Source organism: Grampus griseus (assembly GCF_964374135.1).
Source record: "Grampus griseus genome assembly, chromosome: 13".
Classification (NCBI taxonomy): domain Eukaryota; kingdom Metazoa; phylum Chordata; class Mammalia; order Artiodactyla; family Delphinidae; genus Grampus; species Grampus griseus.
Window position 1 is genome coordinate 83,062,400 of NC_139007.1, and position 27,933 is coordinate 83,090,332.

The window sequence follows — 27,933 nt, forward strand, 5'->3', positions numbered from 1 at the left end:
TGAGGGCTTTTTTTTCCTGCCCAGACAGGACGGGGTTAAAGGAGCAGCTGATATGGGGGCTCTGGTTCACTCAGACCGGGGGAAGGGAGGGGTACGGAATGCGGGGCGAGCCTGCGGCAGCAGAGGCTGATATGACAATGCAACAGCCTGAGGTGCCCCGTGTGTTCTCCCGGGGAAGTTGTCCCTGGGTCATGGGGCCCTGGCAGTGGCGGGCTGCACAGGCTCCTGGGAGGGGAGGTGTGAATAGTGGCCTGTTTTTGCACACAGGCTTCTTGGTGGCTGCAGGAGCAGCCTTAGCGTCTCATGCCCGTCTCTGGTGTCCGCACTGATAGCCACAGCTTGCGCCGTCTCTGGAGCTCCTTTAGGTGGTGCTCTGAATCCCCTCTCCTCACACACCCTGAAATAATGGTCTATTGCCTCTTAGGCAGTTCCAGGCTTTTTCACGGACTCCCTCCCAGCTAGCTGTGGCGCACACAGCACACAGGCTGTGTTCATGCAGCCAACCCCAGTCCTCTGCCTGCGATCTGACCTCTGAAGCCCGAGCCTCAGCTCCCAGCCCCCGCCCACCCTGTTGTGTGAGCAGACAAGCCTCTTGGGGTGGTGAGTGCTGGTCAGCACCGATCCTCTGTGCGGGAATCTCTCCACTTTGCCCCCTGCACCCCTGTTGCTGCACTCTCCTCTGTGGCTCCGAGGCTTCACCCCCTGCCACTCCCCACCCCCCGTCTCTGCCAGTGAAGGGGCTTCCTGGTGTGTGGAAACTTTCTCTCCTTCATAGCTCTCTTCTAGAGGTGCAGGTCTCGTCCCTATTCTTTCATCTCTGTTTTTCTTTTTTCTTTTGCCTTACCCAGGTACGTGGGGCATTTCTTGCCTTTTGGGAAGTCTGAGGTCTTCTGCCAGCATTCAGTAGGTGTTCTGTAAGAGTTGTTCCACATGTAGATGTATTTTTGATGTATTTGTGGGAAGGGAGGTGATCTCCGCATCTTAATCCTCTGCCATCTTGAAGGTCCCCCCCCCGTATTTTTTTTTTAACATAAGCATATCAAGGTATGTACTCTGACAGTTACACAATATAGTGTATCTCACAAATTAATAGATGAATAAAAGGAGATTTAATTGGGTACTAAACACATGCTCTCTTTATTTGTTTATTCTGAGATTCTTTCATCCATCACACATTTGGAAGTTTGCGATTTATTAGATGCAGTGGAAGTCGTTGGTGATAGAGTCCTTTGTACAATGTGTACAATTAGTCACAAGTGGAATGAAGTAAAAAGTAACTTAAAATAGTGCAAAATTACCTGTACTTTTGAAACCATAAATCTAAATGCCTGCCCCACTGTAAGCCGTAAAATTAGTAGAGAAAATGTGCTTGAGAAATCAATTGGATTACAAAACCACTTTTTCAAAAATCTAAATTTTGTGTAATTAATGAATACACAGATTTTGTAATTTATTTTGCTTCATAAAATTATTTTATCAGCACAAAAATGTTCATCTGTCTCAATCTAAATCTGAGGAGAGTTTTATAACAGATGGAATATAAACATATTAAATCTATTTTTAATTGAAAGAGTAATGGAATTTATAAAGGATATTTAAATATATAACTTCAGACTACACTTTAAAGAAAACAGGATCAAGTCCATATTTTGACTAATAGAAAGCCACCTTTGTCACTTCAGCCATATTTTGGACCTTAAATTCTCTTGCTCTTCTTTTTAATTCTTATTTATTCAAATAGGACTTTAATACAAAATCAGTATAGTATGGAACGCTAATAAAGAGGGTTGTGGGTATCATTTCCGTGACAAGAGTAAATGAGAGGAAGGACATAATGTGCTTTTGGAAACCCTAATTGTTCATAGCCTGTTGGTTATCATTGGTGAATCACTTCTTCCTCTTCTCCCACCACCTTGCTCCCAGTCCATATAGCAACACCAATGCATTGTCCGGTTTGACTGGATTACTTCTGATGGATTTAAGCTAAAAACAAAGTTCAAAGAGAGGAGACCAAATTTGAGTGCCTGGATGATCAGGGATTAAAATTTCAAACCTCTGCAGGTCCATGGGTAGATGGTTGAGCTCGGTCAGGCAGCCAGACTAGAAATCAGATGGAGTCGCTGGCGGGTTTAAAGCTTTTTATTTCATCGTAATTCTCATTTCTTGTGACCCTGGCTTGTCCCTTCCTGTTCACCCCCCTGGCTCCAGCTATACTGGCTCCTTGATTTTCCAAGAACATAAGCCAGACCCAGCCCTGGCCTTCACCAGGAATTCTTTCTCCCTAACTCTTGGTCAGGTTCCCACCTTCAGGTATATGGTCTGGCTGGCACATCAAAGCAGCTGTCCTTTGTCATTCTTTTTAAAATGGCACCCCTCCCTGTCCCCCATGCTTCAGGTAATGCAGGGGACTAAGAAAGACCTTTTGTCTGTGGATCTCTATACCATCCACATTTTTTAAGACAGGAAAGATGAAAGGATGGTAATCTAGATGAAAGTGTGAAAGTTATGTTGGGGTTAGGGGAACATAGAGGTCCTATATTAAAACAACTTTTACTTATGAAACATATAGTTATTTGGACAGCTTTGGTGGAGGGGGCAACTGAGGAGATGAAGTTGGGGAGAGAGGATCAAAACACCTAAAGCATCCTCTGTAGCTGCCACTGACAGCTTCTCACTGCACTTGCTTCTGACATTCTCATCTCTCCTTTACTTATTCATTAACTTACTCATTTATTCAAAAAACATTCATTAAGCACCTTTGTTACTGTCACTAGTTCCAATGATCCCTTCTGCCTTATTTTTAAACTGCTTTATTTTGTCTTATTCTGCTGACTATTAAAACTTACCTGTTCTGTGTTAATCTCATTAGAGGACTGCTTATTGTTCTTCTAAAGTAAATATCATTCATTACTTGAACCTAAAAGAGTGTGACTTTAATGCATAATCACAGGCAGGTAGGGTTTAGAGAATTAGAGAGAAGTAGGGCAACACGGTCTTTCAACTGCCCTCTTTAGAGCTGGCACATAAACTACTACTTATTCCATCTAAGATAGGCCTTCATGATTAAAAGTTAATGGAGTTAATTTATGCTTTGCTTTTCACTGTTTTATTATATTTCATTCAATAAGTACTTATTGAGTGTCTACAATTTACCGGGCACTGATTGGGTGCTGGACATACAGCATCTAAATCGTTGCCCATTGAATATGATGAAATGGTATTTTAAAAAAGTAGACATTTTAAGGCTTCCCTGGTGGCGCAGTGGTTGAGAGTCCACCTGCCGATGCAGGGGACACGGGTTCGTGCCCCAGTCCGGGAAGATCCCACATGCCGCGGAGCGGCTGGGCCCGTGAACCATGGCCGTTGAGCCTGCGTGTCTGGAGCTTGTGCTCCGCAACGGGAGAGGCCACAACAGTGAGAGGCCCGCGTACCGCAAAAAAAAAAAAAAAAAAAAGTAGACATTTTAGTTGTGTGATATTTTAACTCAGAATACCATATGATGATATGCTTGGGCATTAGAAAAACTGAAAATTTTATTTTTTTTCTTTGATTAAACTTTCTGCATTATTAAAAGATGGGTTTTAGAGAAAAATAAAGCTATTTAAGAAAAGAAAATTTTTAGTCAATCATTTTAATAACTAATTGTAAAATCTAAATATGTCATATCAGTATTCTGACCTATATGAGCTGGTTGCTTCTAAATTTCATTATTGATAGTTGAATGAAACTGAACAAAATTTTTGCTGTATTTGGTTTAAAATTATTTTAAATGTCAGCATGTGTTACTAGCATTTACAAATTCTAAAAAACTTTCACCACATCTATTACATTCTTTAGTTCCTTCTGGGATTTGCTGCTTAAAGGAAAGTGAGAACAGTGTAGCTCACATTATTCTAATAAATTAACATCTGTGAAGGGCAAGCTTCTGCATAAATTTTTCTCATCATAGGAGGAAGTACATAGAATGATGCATCATGTGCTGTGGTTTTAGTATTTAAATATTTTTTTCTCTTAGAAACTGCACCTCTAGCTTCTGCACATAAAAACTATTATTAAGGGTTTTTTTTAGTTTTTAATTTTTTTGCTCAGATAAATATAGGTGATTCCAAATAAACTATTTGTTTGGCAATAGTCTTTTCTACACATGAAAATCAGTGATTTGTAATTCTAATAGCTTTTCAAGTAATTACTTATTTTTTAAAAATCATTTTGTATGATTTCAGAAATGAAGATTTAATCAACATTTGATTATAATCCAATTCCTCTTACTAGAGCTTTCTCAGTTTATTCAGGCATGGGTTCAGGATTTTAAATATTTCCCCCATGGACTACTGGTAATGTGTTGAACTTCTTGTGATTCTCAAAAGAATGTGTTCTATAACCTTGCTCTCACTAGTTTCAAGATTAATTAGCTTTCTTTGTTGCCTAACCAGAGCCAGTTTGCCAGCTCTCTGGGGTCTTGGAAATTGCTCCTACTTCAGTACTTGGGTAATGTGACTTCCAGTAGCACCAGGACTTCTGGCATGGTTGGACTGATGGTCTTTCCTTTAACTGCATCATTCTTGAGAGGATAACATCAACACTTATTCTCACTTTTGATATCTGGAGCTCTTCTAGTCCCCTTGGTATTTTCAAATTTGTTTGTGAAGTTTTTTTATGGAATTGGAGCACACTTTTTGTCTTCTTTTAAAAAATGTTATTCTTCTTTTAAAGAATATGTTAAAATTATTTTTAAAATATTAGGAAATAATGAACTTTTCCCCTTAAAACAGTTTTATTTGTACTAATGACTTTTTTATAAGTACAGTATTGATACAATCTTATTGCTGTTCTTTAAAAAAGTGGCAAAATATACATAACATAAAATTTTCCACCTTAACTATTTTTAAGTGTATAGTTCAGTAGTGTGTAGCTGAGGCACATTTTTACCTCTTCCCTCTAAGGGTTTTTTGGTTGGGCTTGAGAATTAAATTGACATAGATTAACAGGAGAGAAGTAAAACAAATTTATATAAGTTTTACGTGATATGGCAGACCTCATAAGGAATAAAGACCTAAGGAAAAGGTGGAGCCTCATGCTTTTATAGTAGGTTGAACAAAGAGAGGAAAGTGTGGAAAAGTAATTAAACTATGTGAGAAGGCTAAAGGAGGATATGAATTATTTTAACAAGGTCTGTTTGAATAGAATTCTCTCATTCTCAACTTCTTGTCCTGATGATAAGAATCTTACTTACCTGTACTAGGAGGACCTCTTTCATGTGGGAATTTCATCACCTGCCTTTAAGAAAAAGAAGAAAATTCAGAGCGTTTTTCCTGCATTTGCTATTTTTCAAGTACCTTTAGCTGAAAATAATCCTTATGCCAAAGGGGCATATTTTGGGATGGCATATTCTGCCACCCTTCAGGTATTAAGTACATCCACATTGTTGCACAACTGATCTCCAGAATCCTTTCATCTTGCAAAACTAAAACTCTATGCCCATAAGACTGCTTTCCATTCCTTCAGCTCCCCCAGCCCCTGGCAACCATCATTCTAATTTCTGTTTCAGTGGATTTTAGAAGAGATTTAATAAATATGTTAAATACATAGTTAGATTTATTTCTTCATTTATATAGGTGTAAAGGAAGAAAAATACCTTCCTCCTACCCTCTTAGGTTTAGTAACTGAGGAATGCGAATTAAACTGACAGAAGACAGATTAACAGAAGAAAAGATTTATTTTATATGCACACAGGGGAGCCTCACAGAAGGAAGTGAAAACCTCAAAGAGGCTGTCAGATAATGAACGCATGCATAAAAGGTTATAGAACCTTTAAAGATGATATAAGTTGTTTTAGGCCAGTTGAATTATGTAGCTGCCATTTTCCAAATATTCTGTTTAATATCTCTTAGACCTATGCACATATGTGTATTTGTGTGTGTTTGTATTCAATTTACACTTCTACCAACAATGATCTTATTTCTCATATCCTTACTAAATCTTGGAATTGTTCACTTTTTAAGAAAATTTTTTTTTTTTTGTGGTACGCGGGCCTCTCACTGCTGTGGCCTCTCCCGTCGCGGAGCACAGGCTCCGGACGCGCAGGCTCAGCGGCCATGGCTCACGGGCCCAGCCGCTCCGTGGCATGTGGGATCCTCCTGGACCGGGGCACGAACCCGTGTTCCCTGCATCGGCAGGCGGACTCTCAACCACTGCGCCACGAGGGAAGCCCAAAAAAATTTTAATAATTGTGAAAAGTGTTAACTAGGCCTCAAGATTTTTGGCCCTACTACCAACATTTGCCAAAAAGCCTTAAAGCAACTGTACCGCATCAGACTGGAAGTTCTATATCTATACAGGTCTTTTTACTAAATATGATTTGTGTGTTACTTTGTGACAGCTTGAAACCCAGAAGCAGTGATTTCATGTTAAGGAGTATGATGAAGGCTTACCATATCCTAATGCTAATCCAAAATTGAATTCAAATGTAATGCTTAGTAATACATTTTGAATGAAAAGGGGTCTGCTTGGTTTACACAACAGATTAAATCTTTATTTTGGTACATTAATTTAAAATAAGCATAAAGAATAACTTAAATGTATATGCTTCTTTATATTGTTTTCTATATTTCTTGGTACAATTCAGCTTTGTTTCAAGGACTTTCCCTGATGTTTATTTCGTTTCTTTTTTCATTTTCCCATTTCCTTCCATTGTTTGAGGTTTGGAATAAATTATCCAAGCTAAACTATATCATTTTTCATTATCCGAGCATATTTTTCTGATGATGAATATACTTTAGAAATGGCTTATTTGATAAAACAATATTTCATCAGTCATTCCTATCTGAATCAATGTGCAAAGTATACATGAAATATTAAAAAAAGAATCTTTACATTAAATTCTCTTCACCATTTGTCATCCTTTCATTATTGTTTATAAAGCAAATCCCATTTCTAAACTTAAGATACAATATAATCTGATCTTTGCCTACTCTTTTTATTGCTGTCTGTAACTTAGTAATACACAACTAAGCACTGTCTTGAATCATTAGACCAGACTAAGACTAGGAAATCATCCTTTGATATACACCTTTAACACATAAGATAAACAAATCAAAAAACAGTAAAATGAACACCAGGTTAAAATATTTGCAAATAATTTATTAACCATAAATGTATTTTACAATATTTATTTAATTATATATCTTAAAATATGTGTTTGATCATACATCTTGACAATCAAGAAAATAAAGGATTTAAGAAATTCCGTACTAAGCAGAGAAAATCTGGGTGTTTTCTGCTTTGTGGTGTTATGTGTTACACTTTTCAGTCTCTGCTGCCATCAAAGTTAGATTGTCAAGTTCAGACGCTTGTCATCGAGGAAAAGAAAGCGTGGGTCTTGCAATCTTACACTGGACAAATTTCAACAAAAATCGCAATTCACTGCTACTTTTCAACTTTTTAAAATTCTTCCATTACAGATTTTAATAAAAAGTCTCCCACTATTTGTATTCTTTAGTAAAATTCCTCTTTCCAATATGAAAAAAAAGATGATTCGAAATAACATATACATTTTCTTCCCCTCTTCTTCTTTTTTTTCATCAGTTGAACATCCCACATCCTGTTCTATTTTATTTTGCTTTATTGTTGTGCAATACTTTCCTCTCCTAAATCTTGAATTCTGACATATTGTCTTAAGGTTACAATCCTTCATTTCTGTTGTTCATCTTAAAACAGTTATTTCTTCTATTTTGTCCAGGTTTATAGTTATTTTTAATGTGAAGGTTAGTTCTATACCAATGACTCCATCAGGGCCAGAAGAAGAAGTCCCTCATGGTATTACTATTATTTTTTGTATACAGTTTTAATTCTTCCTTGTGCCAGCAGTTTCTTCTATTAATCCAACCTGAGAATCTTTGCCTGTTTTTATGGAGTCATAAAGCTGATATGCTCTCCAATCAAATAATCCCATTTCCTGGTCACTATAGGAAATGAAATAATGAAGGTAAACTATATGGGAAGATGTTCATTTTTATAATGAACACTTGAAAGCAATCTAAATATCCACAAGTGGATAATAGTTAATTAAATCATAATACATTCACTTGATGAGATATTATATTTCAATTTTTTGAACTAGCAATGTAGTGAAAATGTTTATTATACAGGCTAAATTAAAAAACAAAAAACTCTGAATATAAAATGGTATATTCTAGAATTAAAACTATGGAAAACATATTCACATATCAAAACAGTGAGCAAGAGTACCCCAGTTTTCAAAATCCACTGTTTCAGTATAAGGAGAAAGTATCATCTTTTTTGGGGGGGGGTTGGGCAGGAAGGAGGAATTTCCATACTTTTAGGCAAAGTTCATTACTTATACAATTAAAAATAATTTTTACTATAAAGAAAATATATGATAAATTTTTCAAATAGATATTAGATGTGTATATTGTTCTAAATCCTGATATGATCAACATGCAGTTAACTTTTCTGTTATCTTAAGAAAATGTCACTTACTGTCACCTTTAACTTTTCTGACATCAGATCCCTGCAAACTCATGCCAGCACTCTTTCTCAGAGGCTTAGAACTTTAACCTATATGCTCCTCTTAGCTTCCTTCAAATTATTTTCTTGAATTCCATGTTTTCAGTTTAATAGAAAGGTGTTAATTTACCTCCAGCTGCTAAAATTAATTGCCAGTTTGCTTCTTTCAATCTTTGCATTTTAATTTACATGTTATCACACACTACCTAATGTTTCATATCCTGATTTTGACTAAATATCATGTTATGATTATTTCCCAGTATCAATAATGATATAGTCCCTGTGTCCTCAAGACATCAGATGCCAAGACTAGGATAAACATGCAAGAAATGTATGAGAATAGCACTCTGTGAGAGAAAGGAGGGAGCTGAGGAGGGGAGGGGGGAATGACAATTGGAAGCCCTCAGACTGCACTGCAGCTCTAAGGAGAGCTGGGCAAGGTGGTCAGGGGTCCTTGAGCCACAGTCACCTCTTTGAGAGTCCTGCAGCTCCAGGAATGGGCCTGTCTAGTGTCCCTGCCACCCTTAGTTATTGGCTGGAAACAGCCTGTGGTCAACTTGGCCTCTGCTGGAATGCAATGATAGGTTGCAGAGTACAGCAGCTGGGTCCAGCAATCAGTCACATTCCCTACTATCTGAGATCTGAGAGGCACATTCTCATGCCCTCAACACTTTGCAAAAATAACTTCTAATGCTGCATAATATTTCATCTTAAAGCTATATCATATTAAATGTATTTCTTTTGAGTAAGCCAGAAATCTAGAAATCTTCCCTGACAGCTCTTTCTCCTTACCTCCATAGCCAATTCATCACCAAACCATGCTGATTTTCTCTCTTAAATACCTCTTAACTCTGACCTTTTATCTTCATCTTCAGTACCAAGACTCTAATAACTCCATCCCCATCTTTTACCTTAGCGTGACCTATGTCCACACTGTCCCCCTCCAACCACTACTCCACCATGTTACCAGGTAACCTTGGACAAAAAGAACCTTATCCAGCCATACCCAACTGTACCCCTTTCAAGTCCACCGATTCTCTTAGGAGGGTGCAAAGTGAACTCAGTATTTTCTGTAGTGTGTCAGTTCACACCACACTCCCCGTTACTCTCTGTGCCCCCTCCACTAACCACCTTTCAGTTTACACACGAGCCGTGGTTCCTGCCAGCACAGACTTCATACATGCTCTTCCTTCTCCTGGAATGCTCTTTATCTCCCTTTTGTCAATAAATTACGCACAGCTCAGACCACAGCTCAAGAGTCACTTATTCACAGGTCCCTTCCTTGACATTTCTGATGATGCCAAAGCCCTTGGTGATGAGCTCTTGGAGCACCATGTCCCTCATCTTTATAGCATTTATTATAGCTTCAGCTTCCCATTTTTTTTCATAATTACTGATTGCTACACTTTATAATACTCTGAATATCCCACTATACTCTATACTATGAGGACAGGGTCCCCTGTTTATTTTTGCTCACCAACAATTTCTAGCACTTAGGACAACCCTTAGAACAAAATAAATATTTGTTGTTGAATGAAAAATTGGGCTCAGTGCAAAGGTGTAAGCTAAGACTTGGGACAGTTATAGCTTAAGAATGGATGTGGTCCCCAATCTAAGAAGAGAAGACAATAAAAACCACCCAGATATAGTACCAACATCCTGCTTTCAGGTAGGCATGTTCAAGCACCTTTGGAGGCATAAAGGGGCCCACATCAGCTTGCATGTGAAGAATCACAAGTAGTTCTGAACCACTTGAGTTAGGAAGGTAATTTGGAAAGGGGCTAATGATGAGGGTAGATGTAAAGAGAAACCTGACCATGATGTATTTTTTTGGGAAGTATTAATTTATAATGTTGTGTTAGTATATATACATACACACACACACACACACACACACACACACACATATATCCTTTTTCAGATTCTTTTCCTTTATAGGTTATTGCAAGATACTGAATATAGTACCCTGTGCTATAGAGTAGGTCCTTGTTGTTTATTTTATATATAGTAGTGTGTATCTGTTAATCCCAAACTCCTAATTTATCCCTCCCTCACTTCCTTTCCCCTTTGGTAACCATAATTTTGTTTTCTATGTGAGTCTGTGTTTTGTAAATAAGTTCATTTGTATCATATTTTAGATTTGACATATAAGTGATACCATATATCTGTCTTTCTCTGTCTGACTTACTTCACTTAGTATGACAACCTCTATGTCTATCTGTGTTGCTATAAATGGCATGATTTCATTCTTTTTTATGGCTGAGTAATATTCCATTGTGTGTGTGTATATGCATATATATACCACATCTTTGTCCATTCATCTGTCAATGGACATTTAGGTTGCTTCCACGTCTTGGCTATTATAAATAGTGCTGGTATGAACATTGGGGTGCATGTATCTTTTTGAACTAGAGTTTTCTCTGTATGAAGCATTTTATGTACAAATTGAATAATTTGGACTCTATGTGGAAAGCTATTGAGAAGCACTAAAAGGTTTTAAGGAGAGAGAGACCTGAACGGTTTTGCCTTCTGGAAAGATCGTTTCATCAGGAATGGGTAGGAGAAGTTGGAGGGCCCAGCTGGAGCCATGAAGCCCCATTTGGGTAGTTCTCAGTAACGCAGGTGGGAAGGAGGAGAGCTTGAACTAGAATGGCAGCAGTAGTGAGACTAGGAAGCAGACGGAGGGTACACATGAAAGGTTATTAAAGAGTTAGCATCTGTACTACCCAGTCAGTTATTGCACAAAGCGGGCAAGCTGTTGGTAGGTCAAGGGGAGTGAGGTCAGGGAACAGGCCTTTGGATGTGGGAAGCAGTCAGACCTCACTATGAGCAACGAATCAACTTCTGCCTTCCCCCAAATAGCACTAGCAGGGAAGCACAATTACTTCTTTACCTTTTATAGACGTGTGTTCTGTAGCTTTGGGAAGGGCATAGAATCAGGAAGGGGAAAGAGAACATCCTGTGGCCAGTTGGTCAAGAGAGCTAAGCCTGGGATCAGTGATATCATGGGGAGCACATCAGGGCACAGACGCACATTGAAAACATCACAAAATGCCTGGTATTCTCCTTCTGGATGAATAACGTGCTTCTTGAAATCTATCAAAATACATTTATAATCAGTACTTTGTCCTGTAAAAGGATATCAAGAAAAGCATTGGAAAAATACTTAGAATATCCTTTCTGGCTTTCAAATCAAGGTAACCACCTTTATTCCTACAAAGGCTTCCTTAAGCCAGTTTTTATGAATAAGGGGAAATTTTGAAAGCTCCTTATCTCCATTCTTTGTGACTTTATTTAAGATTCATGGATGGTAGCTATGTTGCCTTAGTGTAATTTAAGGCTTAATCTGTGTCCAATGAATTGGATAATAATCACTTACTGAATATGTACTATGTGCCAGGCAACGTACTAGGTGCTAGAAATACAGATATTGAACACAGAATGGTCTTTGCCTTCTAAAGTTGAGTGACTTGGGGAAAAGAACCCACATGTGATGTGCAAAAAAAAAAATAAATAAATAAAGAGGAAAGAAAAGAACAAGAATACACATTTTAACAGAAATATAAAAATCCAAATGCTATGAAAACATAGAGTAAAGAGCAACTTTGGGGAAATCAAGTTGATGCCAAATAGGAACTAGAAGTTTGCCAAGTTTAGGAGAGAAAAACAAGAGAAAGGTTTGGAGGAAGGAATACAGGCAAAAGAGGCAGTGTTTATAGATGTATCAAAATATCTAAGAAATCAACATTATCGGAGAACAAGTAAACTTAATGCCTTGGCAATGGGAAAAGAGTGAAGGGGTTGAAAAAGGACCTATTTAGAAGATTGTTAAGCCTTAATTTAATACACACACACAGAGGAATGGGATATCAAACAGATATATACATGTACAATAAGGTAGGAGGACAGGGGAGAGAGAAAACAGCAGAAAAGAGTAAATCATCTTGAAGTTCCATTCAAAGTTCCGCAGTTGTAGTCAGTCCCCAGTTCTATCCATGTCTCTGGTTATGAGACTGTCCTTATTCTTCTTGACTTGCTCTATGCATTCACTTTTGTCATCTTTCTAAAATTGTGGAGATTATGGAAAACTGCACTTTAGTATCTGCAATGATTAAAACGACAGAAGTTTAGAACTATAACTTATAAATGTTAGGTTATTAAAATATCTAAATAATTAAGATAGATTTAAGATACATCAAAGGGAAAAGGCATACTTTCTGTTTACTATATAAAGGTAAATAACAGCTGATCAATATTCTTAGTAAGGGGCTTCCCTGGTTGCGCAGTGGTTAAGAGTCCGCCTGCCAATGCTAGGGACACGGGTTCGTGCCCCGGTCCGGGAAGATGCCACATGCTGTGGAGCGGCTGCACCCGTGAGCCATGGCCGCTGAGCCTGCGCGTCCGGAGCCTGTGCTCCGGAACGGGAGAGGCCACAACAGTGAGAGGCCCGCGTACCGCCAAAAAAAAAAAAAAAAAAAAAAAAAAAAAAAACTTTAGTAAGAAAAAAGAAAGAGACATATAAAACTATAGTACCAGGTACAAAATCTTGGGTAAATTACTTAACCTCTCTGTGAGTTCAGTTTCCCTATCCATATCTACATGTCTACCTCATAGAGTTGTCATTTGTTACAGGGATTAAATGAGATGATACATGTTGAACTTATAACACTGTTTGATCCATGGTCTGTGGCAGGTATAAATATTAGCTATTGTTTTTATTGTCATTAGTATCATTATATGTTTAAATATACTAACCTCTGGCCAAAAGTCAAAGCAAATATATTATTAATATACTTCTATAAATTTTACCTCCCATATATTTTGCCTTTAACTATAGTTATTTATTTTGTATCTGCATTTAAGTATTTAGTTCTCACTAATTTGTGAACTCTTGGAGTTAGGGGATCATTTCTTCTCTGGTTTAAAAGAACTGGCATGATTTTTATCTTCTTTTTTACTTTCTTGACCTTATATAGCACCTTGCACACAATAAGCATTTAATAATTGTGGAATTGAATTACGTAAAATCTCACCTTTTCTTATCTGTGAAAACCCATGGGTGGCTGGCTAATAGTCTATTAAGTTGGTAACAGAAATTTCTAGCAGCATAGTTCCACAAAAGAATTACATTTGTAATGTTTGTTTAACCAGTAGAATTGAAAGGTATTTTGACTTTGCTCCAGGCATTAGAGGTTTATGTGACCCCCAGATAAATGCCATCAACGCAAAATGAGACATTGTGGCAACGGAATTAAAAAGCGAGCATTACAGATCCTACATTAAACTTTCTTCTTTTTTTTTTTTTCCTTTGGTTTGAGACTGACTTTGTTTTTCACCGAAGAGAAATTAAAGCAAATGTTCTCTGTGTATGTAGTTTTATAACATATTTGTTTTGATAGATAATGTCACCGACATTAATTGCTATGTACACATGAGAGCATGACTAAAAAGCCACTGTACAGCTAGCAGTGTTTAAAGTCTTTTAGTTTTGACTAGGACCATCTGAGGCTAGTATGAAATGTATTTGATTTTGACTTTACCTTAATAAGTCTGGTAACATGTTTGAAAGGCCCCACTCCACAGCTGGTTTTTAGCATGACAACCTTTTCGGTCCACTACTGTGACTTGCTGTGAAATTCTGCATTGGTTGTCCCTTTGGAGGTGGTGTGGTATCCAAAAAGCCTGTCCTCCTTATTATATAATCATATTCTGGCACATTTCCTGGAGAGGCAGTTGAGTCACTGCAGTGTCATCACTCTGTGTCCAGGTTCTGGGTTCTGGAGGAGGGCTAAGCTGGTGTTGACCACCTGAATCCTAGGAGCAAATGATTCCTGATTCAGTCTTTGACTGTTGACCATGGTTGATTGATTCATTTCCAACCCTGCTGTTTATTAGCTGTTTGATCTTGGGCAAGTTATTGGAACTTCCTTGGTTTCTGATTACTCATTTGTAAATTGGAGATAATTATGTCACAGCCCAGTGGGTTGTTGTGAGGATTAGATGAAACAATGCATGTAAAACACTCAGCACCCTACCTGACACACAATAAACGCATTAAATGATGATAGTGTTATAATTATTCGTTATTTATTTAAACACTGAAGAAATTATTAGGAATATTGGCCTCTAGATCCTTCAGCTCTTCATCTTAGACAAATTCCTAATATGATATAGCCTCTTCTTTGTATTTCAAAGATATGTAAGTATGGTAAATTTGTTTTTAATCATATATTACTCTTAAGAAGAAATTATTACAGATATCTGTCTTAGATCATTATTATTCTAACTAAAAAAAAATTGCAAAGGAAGAAAAACAAGGTGAGAGACTTAACTTACCAAATATTAAAATGGATTTAAAAAGTAAAATAATCCCAAAATATGGTACAGGAATCAATAAAGAGATCAGCGAAGCAATAACCAAGAAAAAGCCCTCATATCAACATGAATGTAATGAATATGGTGTATGTGAAGGGAGTTTGGAAGAGAGCACACAATTGTTCTGTAAGCTAGTACAAGCAGGCTTCACTATACCACCACGGTGACTCCTCATTACAGCAAATCTTGTAGTGTTTTCTTCCACTTGAGTTGCTTGGGAAGTGCTTCGCACAATTCCTTGTATGCAGTAGACATTTGTTAGGAGATAGATGGTGTAACTGGTCTTCCTAGGGCACCAATAGCAGACATTGCCAGTCAACCCTGGTCCCTTCTCTCATGGAGTTTGCATTCTCCCTCAGATCCTCTTTCAACAGTGCTCTGGGCCACCTCTATCGAATAGAAACCTCATATGTGCTTGATCTGGAGGGTCTCCTAGCCTTGTTCAGTTCTAAAACTGTGATTTTATTAGAACAAAGTGCCAGATTGCATTGTCATCTAGTACTTTAATAGCAATACATTCCACTGGCTGTGTGATTTTAGCAAAGTCATTCCAACATGAGATGAAGGATGAGATTATCATCCTTCATCTTATCATCCTAATGAGATTATCAGAGTATTATCAGGTGTCACACTGCAGCCCCTGAGCATCCTGTGGTAGCGCAATAACAAGTAATGTAAAGAGGCATTTTATTAAGTATGTATCATGTTACCAAAAAAAAAATCTTTACACAAAAATGACAAAGGCTTTGAAGAACTAACAGATCTTTTGATGCACCACATCACGCTTTTAAATATCTTTTTCAATTTGTTTAAGTGGTTAGCTGATTTAGTTTCATAAGTCAAATGGTTATTCTTTTTAAGTGATTTGAATCATCTTTTACATTTTCCTACAAAACACATAGCATTTTAAGTGATGATTCTTTATAGCTGATGTTTAGACAGTGTTTAACTAGAAGGATCGAGTTTTCTGTTAAAGACTTCGTACTACTCTGGAAGCTGTTCTTCCTCTGAATTTTATTTTTCTCATTTTTGGCTGACAAGGCATTTGGAGTGATTCCAGCTTGTTTACCTACATCTTCCTTGAAGAGGTTAGGTGGTTAGACAATAAAAAGAGGAAAAGTGCTGTTGCCAGTAGGTGGCTCACTATGAATATGCTTGGGAGAGGATCAGGAATGTCACCCCTCCTCCACTTAGCCTTTGTTTTCAATCCCTGCTTCTTTGAGCCTTTTTCTATAAAGTCTGAGTCATTTACAAGGGGGAAGAAAGGGGGGACAGGGTTTAAAAAAAGAAAGAAAGAAAAGGAAAGCAGCAGCCTTTGAGATCTAGAATAGCAAAGGCCCCATCTTACTCTGAGCGCTCAGAAAGTCTAGCCTAGTCCGAGTTCTCTTCCACACACAACTGCTTGTTTTTTTTGTTCTTTGTGTCCTTGGCAAAGACTGAAAGAACTCAGCCTGTAATACTTGGGCCTCCTGTGTCACTTAAGAAATAATAAGCCATTGTCTTCATTAAGCCACCCTTGTTTTATAAAATAAAATCCAGATCCTGGAGAAGGGGACATTTGGAAGGAGGGAGAATTAGAGTAGGGATGGTTACAAAATTCCCTAGAGAAACTGCTTTGTTTCTCCCATTTTATGGCTTCTTACTGAGAGGATTCATATTCAAATGGATTGAGGATGTGAATAGTTGCTTGCACATTCTCATGCACCCAGGAAGGCTATGATTATGGCTAATTACAATGAAGAATGAAGTCCTAACAAGGGTGCTCAATCAGATAGCTGTTCGAGCATGAAGTAACTAAGGCCAGCCAATGGAGGTGTGATTTTGGTAATTACAAACAATGTGGCTATTTGAAAAATGCTTAGTAAATCTGTTCAAGACAAAATAAGGTCTAATTAATCACTTTAGGCTCTGAATTCTCCAGATGATCCGTTTGCTCTGTTTTTTTTTTTTTAGGGTCCCTTTTATAAACTAGATTTCTAAGGTATCAAATATGTTCTTGCTGCCCACACTTCCATTTGTTGGAGGAATGCAGCTGTGCCACCTGTTAGGAAGCTTCTTTTCTGCCAATCATATCGCAACCTGTTTTTTTTGGTTTGTTTGTTTTGTTTTGTGGTACGCGGGCCTCTCACTGCTGTGGCCTCTCCCGCTGCGGAGCGCAGGCTCAGCGGCCATGGCTCACAGGCACAGCAGCTCCACGGCATGTGGGATCTTCCCGGACCGGGGCACGAACCCGCGTCCCCTGCCTCGGCAGGCGGACTCTGAACCACTGAGCCACCAGGGAAGCCCCGCAACCTGTTTTTAATGCAACTTGACAGAACGTTTTAAAAATAAATGTGCACATATTCTTGTTGTTATCCAGCAAGACAACTGCATTATGAAAAGTTACTGTAAAATATTAACGATTAATTAAGCATTTTGGTATCATCACAATACTGATGTATGTTAACTTTTGAGAATTCCGTGTGTTACCCTTGAGTAATATCTAACTACATTCTGCCTTAAATAATTGCAGGCCTCCATAAAGCAACTATGATGAACTCTATGCCCCTCCTCATAATTTTTTTCAAAAAATTCTTGAACTGAACATGGTTTGAGCATGACTTTTTTTCTGTTTGCCGTTTTGCACCTTTGCTTACTCATCTGAAAATAGGTTAATAAAATGGGCAGAGTTACCACAGAAACTTGCAGGGATAAAAACCATCCAGTAAAGCTTCTGAATGCATTAATCTCCAATTTCATTTAAATGCCCAATAGAATGAACTCTGCCCAACCAGTTAGCATACAGTATTTGTTTTCCTCTTTCTGACTTACTTCACTCTGTATGACAGACTCTAAATCCATCCACCTCACTACAAATAACTCAATTTCGTTTCTTTTTATGGCTGAGTAATATTCCATTGTATATATGTGCCACATCTTCTTTATCCATTCATCTGTCGATGGACACTTAGGTTGCTTCCATGTCCTGGCTATTGTAAATAGTGCTGTAATGAACATTTTGGTACATGACTCTTTTTGAATAATGGCTTTTTCAGGGTATATGCCCAGTAGTGGGACTGCAGGGTCATATGGTAGTTCTACTTTTAGTTTTTTAAGGAACCTCCATACTGTTCTCCATAGTGGCTGTATCACTTTATATTCTCACAAACAGTGCAAGAGGGTTCCCTTTTCTCCACACCCTCTCCAGCATTTATTTTTCATAGATTTTTTGATGATGGCATTCTGACCAGTGTGAGGTGATACCGCATTGTAGTTTTGATTTGCATTTCTCTAATGATTAGTGATGTTGAGCATCCAATCATGTGTTTGTTGGCCATCTGAATGTCTTCTTTGGAGAAATGTCTATTTAGATTTCCTCCCCATTTTTGGATTCAGTTGTTTGTTTTTTTGATATTGAGCTGCATGCTCTGCTTGTAAATTTTGGAGATTAATCCTTTGTCTGTTGCTTCATTTGCAAATATTTTCTCCCATTCTGAGGGTTGTCTTTTCGTCTTGTTTATGGTTTCCTTTGCTGTGCAAAAGCTTTGAAGTTTCATTAGGTCCCATTTGTTTATTTTTGTTTTTATTTCCATTTCTCTAGGAGATGGGTCAAAAGGATCTTGCTGTGATTTATGTCATAGAGTGTTCTGCCTATGTTTTCTTCTAAGAGTTGGATAGTGTCTGGCCTAACATTTAGATCTTTAATCCATTTTGAGTTTATTTTTCTGTATGCTTTTAGGGAGTGTTCTAATTTCCTTCTTTTACATGTAACTGTCCAGGTTGCCCAGCACCACTTATTGAAGAGGTTGTCTTTTCTCCATTGTATATTCTTGCCTCCTTTATCAAAGATAAGGTGACCATGTGTGCATGAGTTTATCTCTGGGCTTTCTATCCTGTACCATTGATCTATATTTCAGTCTTTGTGCCAGTACCATACTGTCTTGAATACTGTAGCTTTGTGGTGTAGTCTGAAGCCAGGGAGCCTGATTCCTAAAGCTCGGTTTTTCTTTCTCAAGACTGCTTTGGCTATTCGGGGTCTTTTGTGTTTCCATACAAATTGTGAATTTTTTTGTTCTAGTTCTGTGAAAAAATCCCATTGGTACTTTGATAGGGATTGCAGTGTATCTGTAGATTGCTTTGGGTAGTATAGTCATTTTCACAATGTTGATTCTTCCAATCCAAGAACATGGTATATCACTCCATCTGTTTGTATCATCTTTAATTTCTTTCATCAGTGTCTTATAGTTTTCTGCATACAGGTCTTTTGTCTCCTTAGGTAGGTTTATTCCTAGGTATTTTATTCTTTTTCTGGCTATGGTAAATGGGAGTGTTTCCTTAATTTCTCTTTCAGGTTTTTCATCATTATTGTATAGGAATGCAAGAGATTTCTCTGCATTAATTTTGTATCCTGCCACTTTACCAAGTTCATTGATTGGCTCTCGTAGTTTTCGGGTAGAGTCTTTAGGATTCTCTATCTATAGTATCATGTCATCTGCAAACAGTGACAGCTTTACTACTTCTTTTCTGATTTGGACTCCTTTTATTTATTTTTCCTATCAGATTGCTGTGGCTAAAACTTTCAAAACTATATTGTATAATAGTGGTGAGAGTGGACAACCTTGTCTTATTCCTGATCTTAGTGGAAATGATTTCAGGTTTTCACCATTGATAATGATATTGGCTGTGGGTTTGTCATATATGACCTTTATTATGTTGAGGTAAGTTCCCTCTATGCCTATGTTATGGCGCATTTTTATCATAAATGAGTGTTGAATTTTGTTGAAAGCTTTTTCTGCATCTATTGAGATTATCATATGAATTTTCTCCTTCAGTTTGTTAATATGGTATATCACATTGATTGATTTGCATATATTGAAGATCCTTGCATTCCTGGGATAAACCCCACTTGATCATGGTCTATGATCCTTTTAATGTGCTGTTGGATTCTGTTTGCTAGTATTTTGTTGAGGATTTTTGCGTCTATGTTCATTAGTGTTATTGGCCTATAGTTTTCTTTTTTTGTGACATCTTTGTCTGGTTTTGGTATGAAGGTGATGGTGGCCTTGTGCAATGAGTTTGGGAGTGTTCCTACCTCTGCTGTATTTTGGAAGAGTTTGAGAAGTATAGGTGTTAGCTCTTCTCTAAATGTTTGATAGATTTCAGCTGTGAAGCCATCTGGTCCTGGGCTTTTGTTTGTTGGGAGATTTTTAATCACAGTTTCAATTTCAATGCTTTTGATTGGTCTGTTTATATTTTCTATTTCTTCCTGGTACAGTCTTTGGAGGCTGTGCTTTTCTAAGAATGTGTCCATTTCTTCTAGGTTGTCTATTTTATTGGGATATAGTTGCTTGTAGTAATCTCTCATGATCCTTTGTATTTCTGCAGTGTCAGTTGTTACTTCTCCCTTTTCATTTCTAATTCTATTGATCTGAGTCTTCTCCCTTTTTTTCTTGTTGAGTCTGGCTAATGGTCTATCAATTTTGTTTATCCTCTCAAAGAACCAGCTTTTACTTTTATTGATCTTAGCTATTGTTTCCTTCATTTCTTTTTCATTTATTTCTGATCTGATCTTTATGCTTTCTCTCCTTCTGCTAACTTTGGGGTTTTTTTTTTGTTCTTCTTTCTCTAATTGCTTTAGGTGTAAGGTTAGGTTGTTTATTTGAGATGTTTCTTGTTTCTTGAGGTAGGATTGTATTGCTATAAACTTCCCTCTTAGAACTGCTTTTGCTGCATCCCATGGGTTTTGGATCGTTGTGCTTTCATTGTCATTCGTTTCTAGGCATTTTTTTATTTCCTCTGATTTCTTCAGTGATCTCTTGGTTATTTAGTAGTGTATTGTTTAGCCTCCATGTGTTTATATTTTTTACAGATTTTTTCCTGTAATTGATATGTAGTCTCATAGCATTGTGGTCGGAAAAGACACTTGATAAGATTTCAGTTTTCTTAAATTTACCAAGGCTTGATTTGTGACCCAAGATATGATCTATCCTGGAGAATGTTCCATGAGCACTTGAGAAGAAAGTGTATTCTGTGGTTTTTGGATGGAATATCCTATAAATACCAATTAGGTCCATCTGGTCTAATGTGTCAGTTAAAGCTTGTGTTTCCTTATTTATTTCCATTTTGGATGATGTGTCCATTGGTGAAAGTGGGGTGTTAAAGTCCCCTGCTATGAATGTGTTACTGTCGATTTCCCCTTTTATTGCTGTTAGCATTTGCCTTATGTACTGAGGTGCTCCTATGTTGGGTGCATAAATATTTACAATTGTTATATCTTCTTCTTGGATTGATCCCTTGATCATTATATAGTGTTCTTCTTTGTCTCTTTTAATAGTCTTTATTTTAAAGTCTATTTTGTCAGATTTGAGAATTGCTACTCCAGCTTTCTTTTGATTTCCATTTGCATGGAATATCTTTTTCCATCCCCTCACTTTCAGTCTGTATGTGTCCCTAGGTCTAAAATGGGTCTCTTGTAGACAGCATATATACAGGGCTTTTTTTTGTATCCATTCAGCCAGTCTGTGTCTTTGATTGGAGCATTTAATCCATTTACATTTAAGGTAGTTATCGATATGTGTGTTCCTATTACCATTTTCTTAATTGTTTTGGGTTTGTTATTGTAGGTGTTTTCCTTCTCTTGTGTTTCCTGCCTAGAGAAGTTCCTTTAGCATTTGTTGTAGAGCTGGTTTGGTGGTGCTGAATTATCTTAGCTTTTGCTTGTCTGTAAAGGTTTTAATTTCTCTGTTGAATCTGAATGAGATCCTAGCTGGGTAGAGTAATCTTGGTTGTAGGTTTGCCCTTTCATCACTTTAAATATGTCCTGCCACTCCCTTCTGGCTTGCAGAGTTTCTGCTGAAAGATCAACTGTTAACCTTAGGGAAATTCCCGTGTATGTTATTTGTTGATTTTCCCTTGCTGCTTTTAATATGTTTTCTTTGTGTTTAATTTTGATAGTTTCATTAATATGTGTCTCAGCATGTTTTTCGTTGGATTTATCCTGTTTGGAACTCTCTGTGCTTCCTGGACTTGATTGACTATTTCCTTTCCCATATTAGGGAAGTTTTCAACTATAATCTCCTCAAATATTTTCTGTGTCTTTTTTTTTTCTCTTCTTCTTCTGGGACCCCTATAATTCGAATGTTGGTGTGTTTAATATTGTCCCAGAGGTCTCTGAGACTGTCCTCAATTCTTTTCATTCTTTTTTCTTTATTCTGCTCTGCGGTAGTTATTTCCACTATTTTATCTTCCAGGTCACTTATGTGTCCTTCTGCCTCAGATATTCTGCTATTGATGCCTTCTAGAGAATTTTTAATTTCATTTATTTTGTTGTTCATTGTTTGTTTGCTCTTTAGTTCTTCTAGGTGTTTGTTAAATGTTTCTTGCATTTTGTCTATTCTATTTCCAAGATTTTGGATCAGCTTTACTATCATTACTCTGAATTCTTTTTCAAGTAGACTGCCTATTTCCTCTTCATTTGTTTGGTCTGGTGGGTTTTTACTTTGCTCCTTCATCTGCTGTGTATTTCTCTGTCTTCTCATTTTGCTTAACATACTCTGTTTGAGGTTTCCTTTTCGCAGGCTGCAGGTTTGTAGTTCCCGTTGTTTTTGGTGTCTGCCCCCAGTGGGTAAGATTTGTTCAGTGGGTTGTGTAGGCTTCCTGGTGGAGGGGACTGGTGCCTTGTTCTGATGCATGAGACTGGATCTGTTCGGTGATGCGTTTTGGGGTTTCTGTGACCTTATTATGATTTTATGCAGCCTCTCTGCTAATGGGTGGGGTTGTGTTCCTGTCTTGCTAGTTGTTTGGCATAGGGTGTCCGGTACTGTAACTTGCTGGTGGTTGAGTGGAGCTAGGTCTTTGTGTTGAGATGGAGATCTCTGAGAGAGCATTTGCCGTTTGATATTACATGGGGCTGGAAGGTCTCTGGTGGACCTATGTCCTGATGTTGGCTCTCCCACCTCAGAAGCTCAGGCCTGACTCCTGGCTGCAGCACCAAGACCCTGTCAGACACACAGAATGTGGCACGTGAAGTAATGGTCCCCCAAAGACACGGACATCCAAATCCCTGGAACCACCTGGCTGGTGTGTGGTGATGGGCACCCGGATCTTCCGGAGGGACAGGGCAGTGGCCTGAGGTGCACAGGTCGACCTGGTGTCCTCTGGGTAGAGCAGGGCCATCTGTGCCGCCCACACTGCCTAGCGTGGCAGGCACTCAGCCGGGGCTTGACAGGCGTCTGCACCCCAGATTCACGTCTGAGCCCCCACCCACCCATATATCTTTAAATCTCTGTATTTCATTTACCTAAAAACTGGTAATTTATAATTAGAAGCCTTCTTCTAGTTTTCACCAAATGAATTTTACTTATAATGAAGACAGATAAAATAACATACAATGCAGGAGGAAATGAGTTTTAGAGCCTGGTCTTAATTCTTTAAAAAATATACACTCTATACAAACTCACCAACTTGATTTTGCTTAATAGCAATACAAAAGTGACTCCCATTTACCATTTTAAAGTATCATTGTTTTTTTTTTGTTGTTGTTGTTGTTTTTGTTTTTTTTTTTGTTTTGTTTTTTTTAGGCACGTGGGGTGAGAAGAAGGTGAGGGACACCACAGGGCTGTGTGTGGAAGGGGCGGGACTGGCTGGCTGGGCAGGGGTCAGGAAGGCAAGTTTGGGGTACTGCTCAGAGGGGCTCAGGCGGGCAGCTGGCTTGGAGGACTCCAGGGAACCTCCCCAAGGCCTCAGAGATACAGACTGAGAGGTCACAGCCTGGTGTGGACAGCCACAAGGATGCCTCCGAGAGAGGGGGGAGCCCACTGAGGAACCACACTTTAGGGGAAATATTTGCAATTAAAAGATTTTGCCGAGTATGAAAGTAACATGTACCTGTGATAGAAAACTTGGAAAATACACAGAAGGAAACAAGAGTTCTACAAGCCCTGTCCCCAGCCCCCATGCTAATGATAGTTCAGTCCTGGGTACACGGGGCCTCCTGGGAGGGGGGGAGGCCTGGGGGTTGCGGGGAGAGCTGAGCCAGGCTCCTGAAGACCAAGGAGGTTGAGTGGAAAGGACAAGAGTTGGGGGCCCCCAGGAGAGCAGGGCTAAGCCCAGTGCTGTCCCCACTCTCAGGTCAAATACCCCCAGCTGGGCAAGTCCCAGGGTACATGTGGGGCTGGAATCCCGAGGACAGGAGGTCCCTTGTAAACTGTGAAGTGCTGCCTCACCAAAGGCCCCATATCACTTAAGAAATTCAGGTCCAGGGAGGTGAAGTGACAGTTTTAAGATCTCAAATGGCAGAATCCTCATGGATTTTTGCATCTATAAAATGGGAACAAAGACTGGTCTCCGTGTGTGTGTGTGTGTGTGTGTGTGTGTGTGTGTGTGTGTGTGTGTGTGTGTGTGTGTGTGTGTGTGTTACCCGTGAGCTCCACCAAGAGCACTGCCTCATTGTTTCATATTAGCTAACGATTTGAGTCTTTGACCTGTAGTGTGTGTGAGTTAAAATAATTGTGGCTATTATTATATCTACCAAAAATATAGATTTTCTAGGTTTTACCAGTATAAAGCATTTATTTTTATATACTGGGATTTAATATTTAATGGTTTATCTCAGATTCCTAATTCGCTGGTCAATATACTGTTGCCAGTTTTTATATTTTAATCAAGAAATATAAATTTGAAATGACTCCATGCATGTCATAGAAGAGAAAGCCATGATTATGTTCTCTAAAGCAAGTCATGGAGAGTCTAAGTGAGTGACTGTTCTACCCTGATTCTGGTGCTGTCTTTGAAGAATTTACATTTCAAGTATAAGAAAAGGTGGTTAAAAATCTGATGAATCCAAGTAGTTGCTTGTGAGAATGAGTAAAGTCCATTTTTTCCCTGATTAAAATTGAATGTGTTACTTCCCTTCCTGCTCACCAAACACATCAATACAGATGCAAATAAGACAAGGCCACTTCCTGTAAATCAGCTGTCAGTATGTATCAGGGAGAAAAACAATGAACAAGGAGAACTGCTTCTTATAGAGGCTGTGCCGTTCTTCTATTTGCAAGAAGAATATTTATGGCCCTCCTAGCTGGCAGCAGAGAACACAAAAATATAACTTCATACACTTCCAATGCACTTTGTAAATTAAATCAATTCAAAGCATAGAATTTGAGAAGGTTAATAGAATTTCTTGGTAACTGTTTAATAACATTAATGTGCTGTTGGTGTGACGTCTTATTCAACTGCCTACTATATATTCCTAATTCTCACTCATAGGTGAGTCTTAGAAAAATTTAATAAAGATTGTTTAAAGGTTGCCAATTTTCCTAAGAATGTGAATACAGTAAAATGCAATTAATAAAACATTATTGAATCTTTGATTTAGGTTCTATTAGGATAGCAATAATATTGTACATATACATATATAGTGCCTTATATAGTCCCCTAAATGTGTATTAGTTCCTCTATTTTTGAAATTTAAAAAAAAAATTCAAGAAAAGTAGGGCAGGTGTTCCTAGCTACCTATGAAAGGGAAACCAACTAAGGCTTTGAGTGAAATAATTAACCTAAGAGGACTCACTGAAGAGAAGTGAGGAACGACAAGCCAAAGCTCATGTCCCTCTCCCTCATCAGACTGCCTCTTATTATAAACACCAATTTCCATCACACCATGAATATGCAGAAGTGCTGGCAGAAAGTTCTGGGTAGTTACATGTTGGATAGGTCGATTTTAATTAAGCTTTTTAAAGTATGCTAATTACAATTGTTGGTGAAATCACTTTACATTTCTGTTGTCCAAGCCTAAATTTTTGCATTTATATCGGTGTTCATAAATCATGATCTGAGGGGCTGAAATGCCGCAGAGGTAGTCTGCATTAGAAAGATATTTCTGTATCAGTTAGGATCTTTGGTTTTAGGCAACAAAACCGGACTCTGCCTAACTGGGACACATGTTGGTTGGGAAGAGGCTGGGCACTCATGACTGGCAAAGGAGGCCCAAGAGCCAGGTTTGGAGGGTCTCCAGAATGAACTCCATTTCCTCCTTGGACTATGTTGCACAAGATTTAGAATTATAGGAGAGAGATGGGCAAAGCCTCTACCATGTTGTTATACCAGGAAATGAGAGGACAACACAGGCTGAAGGAGCTTCCTGGGACACTGTCTTAATCAGCCAGCTGCCATAACAAAAATACCATAGCCTGGGTAGCCTATAAGAAACAACCATTTTTTTCTCACAGTTCTGAAGACTGGAAGTCTGAGATCAGGGTGCCAGCATGGTGAGGGTCCTCTTCTGGGTTGCAGGCTGTCTACTTCTTACATCCTCACATGACAGAGAGCAGAGGAGCAGTGAGTTCTCCATGACTCTTAGAGGGCCACTAATACCATTCATGAGGACCCCACCCTCATGACCTCATCTAATCCTAATTACCCTCTCAAGGGCCCCACCTCTTAATACCATCACATTGTGGGGGTAGAGTTTCAACATATGAATTTTAGGGGGACACAGACCATCTATAACAGGATGAAGATGCTCCTTTCCTCTGGGTATAGAGAGGATACCTCTCCCATGAGGGTCTTATGACCTGCTTTAGGGGAAGGAGAGAGAGTCCTTCCTGTACCTGACGTTTCTCAAATCCCCTTAGCTTAAAACTTTCAATATGCCAAGGTTGGCCATATTTTGGAGTAGCATATCCTGAACTCCATCAACCCAAAGCAGAATTTCTATTTAATGTGCCAGGTGATGATGGCTAAAGGGCCATCTTTTTTTTTCTTTGGTTTAAAACAACACATGTTTATTATCTCATAATTTCTATGAGTTGGCTTTTATGGGTTCTCTGGACACAGCTTAGCTGGGTCTTCTGCTTCAGTGCCTCTTACAAGGCTGTAATCAAGTTGTCAGCTGGGGATGTCATCTCATTTGAAGACAACTGGGGGGAGTTACTTTCTTTATTTTTTTTTTGAATTTTATTTTATTTTTTATATAGCAGATTCCTATTAGTTATCTGTTTTATACATATTAGTGTATGTATATATATATATGTCAATCCCAATCTCCCAACTCATCCCACCACCACCAATCCCTGCCCCTCTTCCCCCCACCCTGCTTTACCCCCTTGGTGTCCATACATTTGTTCTCTACACCTGTGTCTCTATTTCTGCCTTGCAAACTGATTCATCCTTACCATTTTTCTAGATTCCACATATATGTGTTAATATACGATATTTGTTTTTCTCTTTCTGACTTACTTCACTCTGTATGACAGTCTCTAGGTCCATCCATGTCTCTACAAGTGACCCAATTTCGTTCCTTTTTATGGCTGAGTAATATTCCATTGTATATATGTACCACATCTTCTTTATCCATTCGTCTGTAGATGGGCATTTAGGTTGCTTCCATGACCTGGCTATTGTAAATAGTGCTGCAATGAACATTGGGGTGCATGTGTCTTTTTGAATTATGGTTTTCTCTGGATATATGCCCAGGAGTGGGATTGCTGGGTCATACGGTAATTCTATTTTTAGTTTTTTAAGGAACCTCCATACTGTTCTCCATAGTGGCTGTATCAATTTACATTCCCACCAACAGTGCAAGAGGGTTCCCTTTTCTCCACACCCTCTCCAGCATCTGTTTGTAGATTTTCTGATGTTGCCTCTTCTGACTGGTGTGAGGTGGTACCTCATTGTAGTTTTGATTTGCATTTCTCTAATAATTAATGATGTTGAACAGCTTTTCATATGCCTCTTGGCCATCTGTATGTCTTCTTTGGAGAAATGTCTATTTAGGTCTCCTGCCCATTTTTGGATTGGGTTGTTTGTTTTTTTAATATTGAGCTGTATGAACTATTTATATATTTTGGAGATTAATCCTTTGTCCGTTGATTCATTTGCAAATATTTTCTCCCATTCTGAGGGCTGTCTTTTCATCTTGTTTATAGTTTCCTTTGCTGTGCAAAAGCTTTTAAGTTTCATTAGGTCCCATTTGTTTATTTTTGTTTTTATTTCCATTACTCTAGGAGGTGGGTCAAAAAAGATCTTGCTATGAGGGCCATCTTTATAAACTAG

At 38.4% G+C, this 27,933-nt stretch overlaps 1 protein-coding gene across 1 annotated transcript in view; it reads left to right on the top strand.

Moving 5' to 3' along the window:
• PACRG (parkin coregulated) overlaps positions 1 to 27,933 on the top strand; it is a gene marked incomplete at both ends in the record, with an annotated part of 515,047 nt that overhangs the window by 102,377 nt on the left and 384,737 nt on the right. The window lies entirely within an intron of this gene.